This window comes from Corapipo altera, unplaced genomic scaffold (genome assembly GCF_003945725.1).
Source record: "Corapipo altera isolate COAL_440 unplaced genomic scaffold, ASM394572v1 61305, whole genome shotgun sequence".
NCBI lineage: Eukaryota > Metazoa > Chordata > Aves > Passeriformes > Pipridae > Corapipo > Corapipo altera.
Genome location: NW_020884909.1, coordinates 673,509 through 685,131, shown reverse-complemented (window position 1 = coordinate 685,131; position 11,623 = coordinate 673,509).

Sequence of the window (11,623 nt, the reverse complement as noted above, 5' to 3'; positions counted from 1 at the left end):
AACTCTTCAGTAGATTTTCTTGTTGCATGATTAGGCATTACTAATGACTACTAGTCATTAGTATCAAACTTGATGTGAAATAGGTTTCCAATAGCATGGTACCTAATGAGCAGAGGGATGAGTGACACCACCTGACCGCTACAAGGTGCATTTCCTAGCTGTCAGCACGTCTGCAGATGCTACAGGTTCACAAAGCACCAGAAAAAATAAACTTTTGTTACCAAAGGTTTCTTGTACTGTGTGCTTCCCTGTTTAGGAATTCTGGCCTAATGGCCCTGATCAGCACATACTGGTGATCAAGAATGACTGTATGTAAGAAGACTTCTTCAATCAGATCAGTTTCTTCTCAAGTGAATAAGAATACAGAGACGGTGTTGTCATGTTCAGCAGGATCATGTCTGCTAGTCTACAGAGCTAGTAAACTGACATTTTTATTTCTGGGGAATAAGTATGGGGATTATTCCAGATGACTCCTTTGTGGATTTTCATTAAGATTCTGGTCATTTGACATCTCTGTTACAGAGTAGGCAATAGCAGAAGATATGTGTATATACTTGGCTGACTTCTGTGGCGTGCCTTAGTTGGTTTAAGCAAGTTTGGAGATACGTGCTTTCATGTAAGAAACTACTTCTCTGTAGAATTAATTTTTTTGTAGACAAGACAAGAAACTAATCATAACTGACAATCCATTAACGTTAAGAAGTAAGGAAAACTGATCTATGTTGCGACTGAGATCATTCTCCTACACTGCTCCTTTCAATGAAGCAGTATTACGCATGGGACATCTTTTGCTGAAATTGAAAATTGTTAGGAAAATACAGCATGTTTGCTAGGTAAAAATACTCTTAAGTCTGAATTAGAAGAGCTTTGTCCCCATTTGACAACACTGTTTTGAACATGAAGTCAACTGCTGCTTTTTTACTGGGATATGAGTAGTGCCCACAGGAAGCAAGAAACAGGATACAAAGTGTTTGACACTGTCCCTCGTGATGGATGCCCTTGTCTTTAAATTGGAGAAGCCTGGATTTGATGGATGCATAAAGAACTTTGTGGATAAAGTGGTGGATAAAGAACTGGCTGGATGGCTGCACTTAGAGTTGTGATCAACAGCTCATTGTCCAAATGGAGAGCAGTGAAAAGTTTGTCCCTCAGTTCTAGGACCAGTGTCAGCAACATGGACAGTGGGATCCAGGGCACCCTCAGCAAATTCACTGACACACCAAGCTGTGTGGTGCAGTCAACATGCTGGAGGGAGGAGGTGCCAATCCAGAGGGACTTTGACAGGTCTGAGAGGTGAGCCAAAGCAAACCTCATGAAGTTCAACAAGACCAACAGCAATGTCCTACACTTGGTTCCCAGCAATCCCAGCACACCCACAGGTTGGGTGGAGAAGTGACTGAGAGCAGCCCTACAGAGAAGAACTTGGGGTGATGGTTGATGAAAACTCAACACAACCCAGAGATGTGCACTAACAGCCCAGAAAGCCAATGGGATCCTGGGTTGCATCAAAAGGAGAGTGACCAGCAGGTTGAGGGAAGGGATTTCCCCCTCTACTCTGCTCTCTGAGAACCCACCTGGAATGCATACAGTTCTGGTGCTTACAACATTAAGAAGGACCTGGCACTGTTGGAACCATTCCAGAGGAGGGCCACAATGTTGATAAAAGGACTGGAGCACCTTTCCTATGAAGACAGGCTGAGAAAGTTGGGGCTGGTTAGCCTGGAGAAGAGAAGATTATGCGGAGACCTCATGACAACCTTCTGGCACCTGAAGGGGCCTACAAGGGAAGCCGGAGAGGGACTCTTGGTCAGGAACTGTAGTGGTAGGACAAGGAGTAATGGGTACAAACTGAAAGAAGGGAAATTTAGGTTAGATGTTACGAAGATATTCTTTACTGTGGGGGTGTTGAGATACTGGAACAAGTTGCCCGGGGAAGTTGTGGATGGCCCAGCCCTGGGGGTGTTCAAGGCCAGGTTGAACAGGGAAAAGCTGTGAGTAATCTGGTCTAGTGGAAGTTGTCCCTGCCCATGGCAAGGGGGTTGAGACTAGAAGATCTTTAAAGTCCCTTTCAACCCATGTGATTCTATGATTCTGAGATAGGAAACCATTCAGCTTTGCCTCAGGTAGAAACAAAGGTACAAAGCTTCATGTCTTCTCTCCTGGAAATTCTCTTTATTGGAACAGGCTGTCTGCAGCCCTGGAGATCTCCTTAATTCCCTCCAGCATTTCTGACTACTGCTAGGCTAGTGCATCTGCTTTCAGGAAGTTCCAAACTATCTGGTTTTTGTCTGGAGACAAATGAAGAATGATAGCCTGTAACTTCTGGCTCTTCTGCTTAGTCTATAGGCACTTCATCTTCTCCCTTCTGTCAAAAAAATAAGCAACCTGAGTCTCTGGTCCTGATTTTGTCTTTAGGAAGTCATAATTTTTCTGCTGTTGTGCACATTAAGACAAAGGACTCAGTGAAGCAAGGCTAAGGAAAATATTTTTTTTCATGATTGCTTCCAGTAGGACTCTCCTCTTCCTCCTCCCTACAGCCCTCAATGGTTCATGGTTTTCCCTTTTTCTTTTTTTTTATTCTGTTTCTCCTTCTTTTTTCCTCTATCAAGCCCTTAGCTACTACCAACAATTTATGCATTCAGTCCCATTCACTCCAAAGCAATTGGATAGGAAAGTGCTAAGATGGAAAAACAGTTCTGGATGACAATATTGTAACAGAAGCAAAAAGAAGTTATTCTGGAAATGTTCCCCTTTATCATATTTCTTCATAACATCTGCGAAGACAATCTTCACTTGAGGTTCCCCAAGGACAAATTTACCAAGCATGCTTCAACAGGAAGGGAGGAAATTGAGAAGTGAACCTTGGAGTTATGGAGAGTCCTGCCTTGCAGATTAGGTCCATGGGGAACTACTAGACTATCTTCAGCATCAAACTAGATGTCAGGTGTTCTTTTTATTACCGGTGAAGAAAAAATCTTACTGTAAGAAAAGTGCAGTTTTCAAGGAAGAAAAACATCTTCATGCTTAATTGACAAACTCAATTGTTTAGAAAAGAAAAAAAATCAAGGGAAAGGGTATGTGTAATATTTAAAACATTATTTTTAAGCTACGGGGTTTCTTCGAAGTTTGACTTTAATATCAAAAGATTGCAAAATCAAACAGAGTATTAAAGTCATTTATTTGTTTGTCAGGCTCCTCACACATCAAAATCCTAGATACCATTGGTCATAAAAGGTAGAAAAATTAAGGGGAAGCAGAACAGTCCTACAGTTCTACACTAGTTGCTTCTGCAACTGAATGAATACTGTGTTCTAGTATGAAGGGAGGCTTGCAATTCTCTGACTGAGTGCATCACACCAACATGTGCAGATGTCCAGCACTCCCTGGCTGAGTATGCTTTACCTTTCACAACAAACAGGTTGCCCCTTTTTACAGAGTTTGGGCCAGATTATACCGGGCTATTTATGTTTGGCATTAAGAAGGTGCTTCAGAGCACTCGTGTGGTAGGGAGTGCTAATAAAGCACGGTGAGCAGAGAATGCGATGCTGCAGGTGCTTTCTAAGAAGGTAAAATGGCAGGACTCTACAGACAACTTTGGACAGAGATAAAGAAAGTCACAGGGATAAACGGCTGAGAAATATCTTGAAATACTGAATTCTGAAGGGGACGGGTCTAGAAGTATCAGTATTTCCTACAGACTGTGTTGACCTGGTTATGAAAACTTCATTAATTTTACAGCTGTTCATTTATTAGCACTAATGGAAGGCATCCATAAATATACAAAACTAAAAGGAAGTTTAGGGTTATCCTTATGAAGATATCAACAAGAAGGTAATTAAACCACCTTTAACTCAATGCTGCGCTTAAGGTAACACATAGGAAGAAAAACCAGATTCATAACTTTGCCATGAAATGGAAGAAGTGTCAGCATTTTTGAGATGGAAGAATTTGAAAACCTCAGAAATTTTAGGAATTCGGTTTTGCAGCAGAAGCGGTTGTATTCCTTACCAAAAATTTCTTCTGAATGAAAAGTAGGCTTCTTTTTATGGTAAATATTTTCTGTTCACAACTTCAGAACTTTATTATGCCTTTGTTTGAGGAAGAAATATGCAATCAAAAAAATTCTGACCAGGAGTAGCTTAAAAATAGTGAGATTTATTTCTTTTTCTCTTTCATACTATTAAATCAAAATGCTGTCCACGTAACTATGTCTTTTGAACATTGTACTCCTCCTGCTAAAAGTGTAGATCACCAGGATTTCCATGTCTCTTGAAGGTACAGGACAGTGAAAATAGAGATCAACCAAACAGTGTGTTAATTACCATCACATGTAAGACATAGTAAACAAGACTGTTTTCCAGCAAAAAGAACTGGTCCAAGAGAGAGAAGAGCTGACATACTTTTAATCAGGGAACGATGCCCAATGCAAGTTATATAAATAGTTTGGGATATATTGGCTAAGCAGCTGAGTCTTGCTACCTGATTGTGATAAAAATGGGTAACAATTGTGTCAATTAGACATCCATAAATCATCAGTTTTAAGCTACATGCTGGTGGCAACAGCAGGAAACAACTGATCGGATCTCTGCAAGCAGTATCTTATTTTCTAGAAGGAGGTAAATGAAAACTAACTTGCAGCAGGCTAGTGAAGTGTGTCTGTGAAGTGTGCTGTGGAACACTGTACCAGCTGAGGTACTGTGTATCAGAACAGCTTTGTAAAAAAATGACAGTTTTTTTCCTTTCCCTCATATCGATACCTATGTACTCTCTCACACGGGAGAAGGCAGGCTCCAGCCTTCAGACCATGTGCCTTAGCAGATGTTAAGAGGGCCATTTCTGTATTGGTTTTGGTTCTTGTTCCTAATGTTCCCTGTTAATGGAGCTGCTTGGAAGAAAAAGAGTATTTTCTTTTCAGCAGTAAAAGGTTAAATATTGTGTTGGTTTTTTTCAATAACGTCCTGATGTAATTAACATTTTATTTTCCTGTCAGTTTCTAGGGGGGAATTTCATTTTTCTCCAGTTTATGGGAAAAAGAAACTTTTGACTGGCAATTTTCCTCACTAAAGAGGACAAAGTAAACCCTCAAATGGCATGAAATATTTACCAAAATAAAGCTGAAATATTTACCAAAAGAACAAGAACACTCTTGATGCTGCTGCTGAAAAACTGCAACAAGCACATTCCCTTTTCATGTTCTTGTATCCTATCAGAAAACTCAGAAGGGAATGAGAAATATTGTGGAAGAATTTTCCCTGCCTTTTATAAGCTTATTTCTACTAACTCTAAAATCCAGACAATTTTTTCATTCTAAAGTGAACATTTTTAATGAGTTCAAAGCATTCCAAAGATATTAATGTTTCTGGGGTAAATCTGCCAAAGTGAAAGGACCTGCCCTGGAGCTTACTTTGTTGAGCTAAACCAAACTACCTGCCATGATAAACAATGCAATTATGCATGCACTTAACAGTCTTGCATCTGATTTTTTTGAGAGAGTGCAGATCCCAGTTTATTTCAGCAGAATGACTTCTCAGGAGAATACCCATCTTTTGAAAGAAATGCCACGGGAGAGTTCAGAAAATAATCTCTGGGCACTTGTAGCTTCTCATGCAGTTCTTTGACTTGCTCCCTCTTCCTAGAGGCCAGTTGAGGGAGACCTGAAAGGTGTTTGGATCAATATGCCTTTGCTACAAGGTGACTTTTCCTGTCCCCAAGTTTGAGCTTCACTTAGCAAGGCACATGTAGTTGTACAGTAGTTTCATATTTGAGAAAAATCTACAAGTCCTTCCTTCTTGTGCTCAGCATTGCACATAACACATGCCCTTACACTGGAGTCTAGGAGATAGCCTATCCAAATGCCTTTGATATTTCAGATTTGCAAGTCCCAGGAGTATCCAAAGCAGGAATCTGGGCATGATTACCCACTGCATCTTCCTACCTGCATGAAAACAAATGCCTAGAGCAAAGTCATTCAACACAGACTCATCAAATCTGTGTTCTTCCACTCTGGAACTGGAAAATGAAAATAGGCTGCCCAGGAATAAAGGAGGTTTTCTCCAAGCCACCTCTGCTTGCTCACAGATCCATTTCAAGCAGAAGCTGCTGCAAGCAGGAAGCATGAACTGAAGCAGAGGGAAATGTGTCATAACCTTGAATTGGGGAGCAGACATCCCACTTGTCCTGCAGTGCCCCTGTTGAGCATAGCAGCATCCCTGAGATAATTTTTTTATCCACTACAAGTGGGATTTACAAGGATAAATATCTGATGGAATCTTTTTGTGTGAGCTAATGTGATTAATTCATTTGGTTTCCTATAAAGCCTGGCACAGGTCTTCTGAGACCAACATCTTAGAGAACTCTTCCCTGTGAAATTCTGTGACGATAAGTCACTAGGGAACCAAGCAGGAACAGGTGGCAACAGCAGTTTCTGCAACTGGGCTTCCAGAACATTTGTGGTTAATATTATTTTGATGTAGCAGATTGTTTCTTTTTGTATATTAATTTTAAGAAATATATGGCAAACTCATCCTGGTGAGTACTTTTAAAACTCTCACACCTGAGCAGTTCCAGTTCAGAAGCTGAAACTGAAGAAAGTACTTGGATTTGAAGAACAAAAAACTATTTAGATTGCTGTCACAACCTTAGTGGGTGGCGACACACTGACATGCGTACATAACTTTGGAAGCAACATTATGGCAAGAAAAAAAATGTTACACTTCCCAAACTGACATGGAAATAATTGAAGCTCTGAAGCCTGTTAGAGCTTAATTTATCAGGGACTCCACCCTATTATTTCCAGGGAAAAAGCACTAGATGTTTGCTCAAGGAAGAGATCAGCATTCTGCTGCAAATCTACTTCCCTGTACTGAAAGATGAGAGCAAGCCACAATGATATTGATGTCACCAAGTTCTGAGAACTATGTAGATGCAGTGTATTTTGGGGCGTAGCTATGAAGCCAGCTCTTATTGAGAGTTGTTTTGACTTCTGTAAAGCTACCAGGAAAGGAGTGGGAAAGGCAAGATAGATAAGCCAATAGTGGGGAATTTGTCAAGCAGTGAGCAAAGCACGGATTTTCTATACTCAATTCTGTCTGTCTCACTTTCAAAGTGCAGAATATGGTTTCAGTTCAAATGTTTCCAACCATAGGATTTGTCCATAGCTGGGTGCAGGTTATAAACTTAAGGTAGATCAGATCATGTTCTCCTCTTCTAGGCATAGGCTCCTTGTCAGTGCTAATCAAAGCTTTCCCTTTGTTTTTTCTAAAATAAAATTATAATACAAAATTACCTTTATCAGACAATGAAAATATCCTTCCCTTTAATGGTGTTAAGACACTTTGAGCTGTTTTTCAGCTTTAACCTTTGCTTCACTACAGCTGAGTCAGAGAATTAGCATGGTGGACATTGCAGAAAACTAGATAGGTCTGCATCCCTCTTCTGGGAGAATGCTTTCCCTGCTGTGCCTTCCATAGCCTGTTTTCTCCCGGCAGGCTCATTCAGATGATTGATTGAAAATGCGTCATTCTAAAAATACATTGGTTTTTAAATCTTCTTGCAAATTCAAGATGATTTAATAGTGCAAATACATCACTGTGACAAATTTAATTAAGAAAGAAAAAAAAAGGCAGATTAAACCGATGTCTTTCCTAAATAATATGAAGTTACTTTTGGCCAATTAAATGATGTCAGCTTTTGCTAACCATTTTCTGGAGAATATATACAATTATAAAAAAGGCCTCTCCAAAGATAGCTCAGGACCTGCAGAAAATGTTCTCGTCTGTGCTGAAACAACACCCTTTAAACTCTAATTTAAAGTTTTAGTTTTAAAGAGTACCAGAGGACTGATGCTGCTTCTTTGCAGGACTGCCACTACCTAAAAGTTTTCATATGCTAAGAGTGTAATGATTCATTGTATCCTCAGAAAGTTGTCTCAGCTAGGTGAGATTACCTTGGAAATTATGTTGATCGGAATATAACAGCATGCTGTGTCGGTTTGCTTTACAAAACCTTCCTCTTCTTCCTTCTCTTGTGTGAGGAGAACTGATCACAGGTACTGCTCAAGACAGAATTGGCTCAGTCTCCACTACCTAGCCCAGCAGGAACCCAAAACCATGTTAAACCCTCAGGAAACTAGGACTGGAGGAGGGAAAGAACAGCCCATGAGAGAAAGTGGATTTTTAGTAAGCCTCCAGGATTTACCCATGAGGAAGCAGGGCTGAAAATGGATTCGGAAGGAACCCATAGCAGATCTGAGAGCAGCAGACAGCAGGATGAGAGCTGCTGAGGCAGGAGCTCACAGCTGTGCAGCCGAGCTAAGGCATGTAAGACTTACCTCCAACAATTTATTTTTTTTTTTCGGAAAGAGAGCTCTGAAAAGCAATGAACAGTCAGAATTCTTAATTGATTAGAAGCTTACAGAGAGCACTTAACAGTAGCAGGGACTAATAGTATTTTTAATCCCTATAAACTTGTTAATGTTTTAAATTCAGTTAATGCATGAAGACATGTAAAAATACTCATCTACTGAATTCCTCCATGAATCTGTCAACACAATAAGCCAAGTTTAGAAAAGCTGTAGAAGGAAATTTATCCAAGGATTACAAAGTTTGGAGATGGTTTCAGTTCTATATAATTTTACCTTAGTACTGTGTTTGCAAATTATGACACACACACGAAATTACTATTTGACACAAAAATTAAATACAAATTAATTAGTAAGAGAACAATTTCAGTAAGTTACTCTGCATTACTAGAGATGCAAGAGATTTTCTACTTCCATCTTCCCGCCCCACACTCTATAGCATGTCAACTCAAGGTTCTCTCTGTGCTCTGCTGCACTTAAGCTGTGTGATTCTATTCTGGTATTGTCGTTTCTTAATGTGCTGCACATGGTAATGCACAGTAAACATGCACTGCCCGAGTTTCAGCAAAAAAAATTTTTTGCTGACTATGAATCTCTCTTTTTAAAAAGTCTTAATATTATTAATTACAGACCTAAATTTCGTGCTCATTCTTTTGTAAAAATCCTGTCTTCCAGCATGTAGCGCAAAGAGGAGAGAATATTTCTCTAGATGTGGAAGTATCCCCTTGAGCATTTTGATAGCTCTGAAAGTTTGATACCATCATATATTTTGCATTTATAATTCCTGTAGATTTCATATGAAAGTCTGAAATACATAAGCAGCCTCTTTCTGATAGTTCCTGCAGAAGAAAACTCCTTGAAGTTTCAGCTGGTTGTTTTTCCTTGCAAGAGGAATCTAATAATTAATCCATGCCATAGGATTTAAACACCCAGTTTCTATGGATTTTAGTTTGTTTTATTTTGAAATCAAATTCAGCTCTGCTTTGGCAGTTTTCTTCTTCAATGTAAATAAACATTTTTATCATGATTTATATTCTGGGAGCGTTTCATATTCCCAGGCACCTGAAACCACAGTGGCACCCAGCACCTAATCAAAACAATGTGAAATTTCTAGATTCAAGGTGAAAGTAAACAAAAAGAAGAGGTAGAGAAAATCCACCTAAATCCTAGTCTGTTGACCTATCTCCCAGCCCACTCATTTTCCTCCAAGACAGGGACACTCCATCATTCTTCCTCTGGGATCCATTCCACCAGGACTGGAACAAGCCAGTTCTTCCCCAGGGCATGAACATTCCTCTTTCACTCCTGTACTCATTGAGTTTCTTTTGGTCTCAGCCACAGAGTGTTCTGAGAGCTGAATGAAACATCAAATGTTGAATCTTTGCTTTATTCTAATCATACCTTTTGCCAGCCAGGTCTCAAAGCCAAGAAGATGTTCATGGAACAATAAGCACTCATATCACGTTTGTCACTGTGAAAGGAGACTTTTGCAAGCAAGAACACAGTGTTGTGACATAACTTTATGGGGTTTTTTTTTGTGGTGTAATATTTTGTCTGGCATTTGTGCCTGTGTATCTATGTGTGTTTGACTGATTGCACATTCTATAGCAGCCTTTTCTTCCAGGAACTCCACAGGCCTTGTGGACTTGCTAGGCTATTTGAATAGGTCAAACTCACTCACAGCCAGCTCTGACAAGTGCTCTCATCTACAGCTTCCTATTAGCCCTGCAGTATTTATTCAGTCTTGTCCTTAGTATGAGAGGGAGGTTTTCAAGCTGCATTTGTTGCTGTGGGATTAGTTCCTCCACTGCTGCCATCAGTTATAATTGTTAGTTTCATGCAGTTCTTTGGCAGTGACATATCCACAGTTGCCTACAGGTTTTCATCCTCAAAGATGTGATTGCAATTAAAATAAGACCTCGTTTGTTGGTCTGACCTGCCGGTTTGGATTTTTTTTTCCGTTTTCCTGAGCAGCTTAACTTCCGTCCAGATACAGAAGTAACTGCAGTTCTCTTAAAGTACTGATGAGCTGTAATGCTACATTTCAAAGCAATGCCTCGAATGTTGTGGCCCGTTTGGACTCATTTCTGTGAAGATTGTTACTAAAATATTGGTGCTTGTGAGTGGCTTTTGCATTTATGAGTTATTTTTACACAGAGTGGACATGTTACTGTGTATTAACCAACACTATAAGCATTACCTTTTACTGCGTGCTTGGTATGTGAGAGAGGTCTATGGCAGAGGTTAAAAAATAGTCTATTAGTTCAATTCTTACAGTTTTATATGTAACATTAGTAGAAAGCATCCTGTGCTTTATAGTTATGCCCAAACTTAAGAGGAAGCAGGTGAGTAATTGCCAAGTGGGTTGATAGATCTGATCTTTAGGGAAAAGGCAGGGGAAGCATTGCTAGCTGGGACTTGAGTTTGCTCCGTCTCAGCTTTAGAGCATGAGTTCACAGAAAATGTGAGGGACTTCAAGGTAGGAGTAACCTTGTTATTTTGAATATCTTCATCCTGTGCCCCACCCCATCTCATATTCCTTTGCAAGACGTGTGCTACTTCAAATAATGATTTTATTTTCTCTAGTTCTTCTTGACAAAGAAGATCCAAGCTGCGCCTACTGAGTCACAGAGATATAACAGTGTATTCTCTTCTTAAAAAAACATTTCCACAGCAAACCTGACCACAAGAGGAAATTAAGAGCAGGGAACTATGAAATGTACCCATACTTTGTGGAGTCAGGTCTCCATAGTGTACCATACCTGTTCATCTTGTGCCTTAACCTTTCACAAAAGCTCAAGACACAGCTAGAGTTATGTTCACTGCCAACATGTCCTTGGAAGACAATTTGTCCTTAACGCTTAGACTGCAAAAGCTAGTAGTTTCCCAGTGCTGTCTGGTCCTTCCTTTTCTTGTCTAGTCACACTGTATTTGTACCACATTCTGCCCACACTGCTGGTTTAGGATGGCAAGTGTTCACCCACTAGCCTTGGTGGGATTACAGCTTCTGTTTGGCACAAGGGTGTGCTACGGTCACATGTCACCCATGGCCCGGCATGAATGTGTTTCTCCATAAACACAAGGAATCAGTGAAGGCTGGAAACTTTTGAGAATCAGGCTGATTCTCACACAGGTACGTATGTTCTGCTCATGAAGTCATCTGGCATGATGGCTACCACTTGCAGTGGAGCTGTTGTGCATGCAGTTTGGCACTATGTTAAGCACCCAGCAGAGGCTGTCAGTCACAGAGAAGATAGCGGGAGA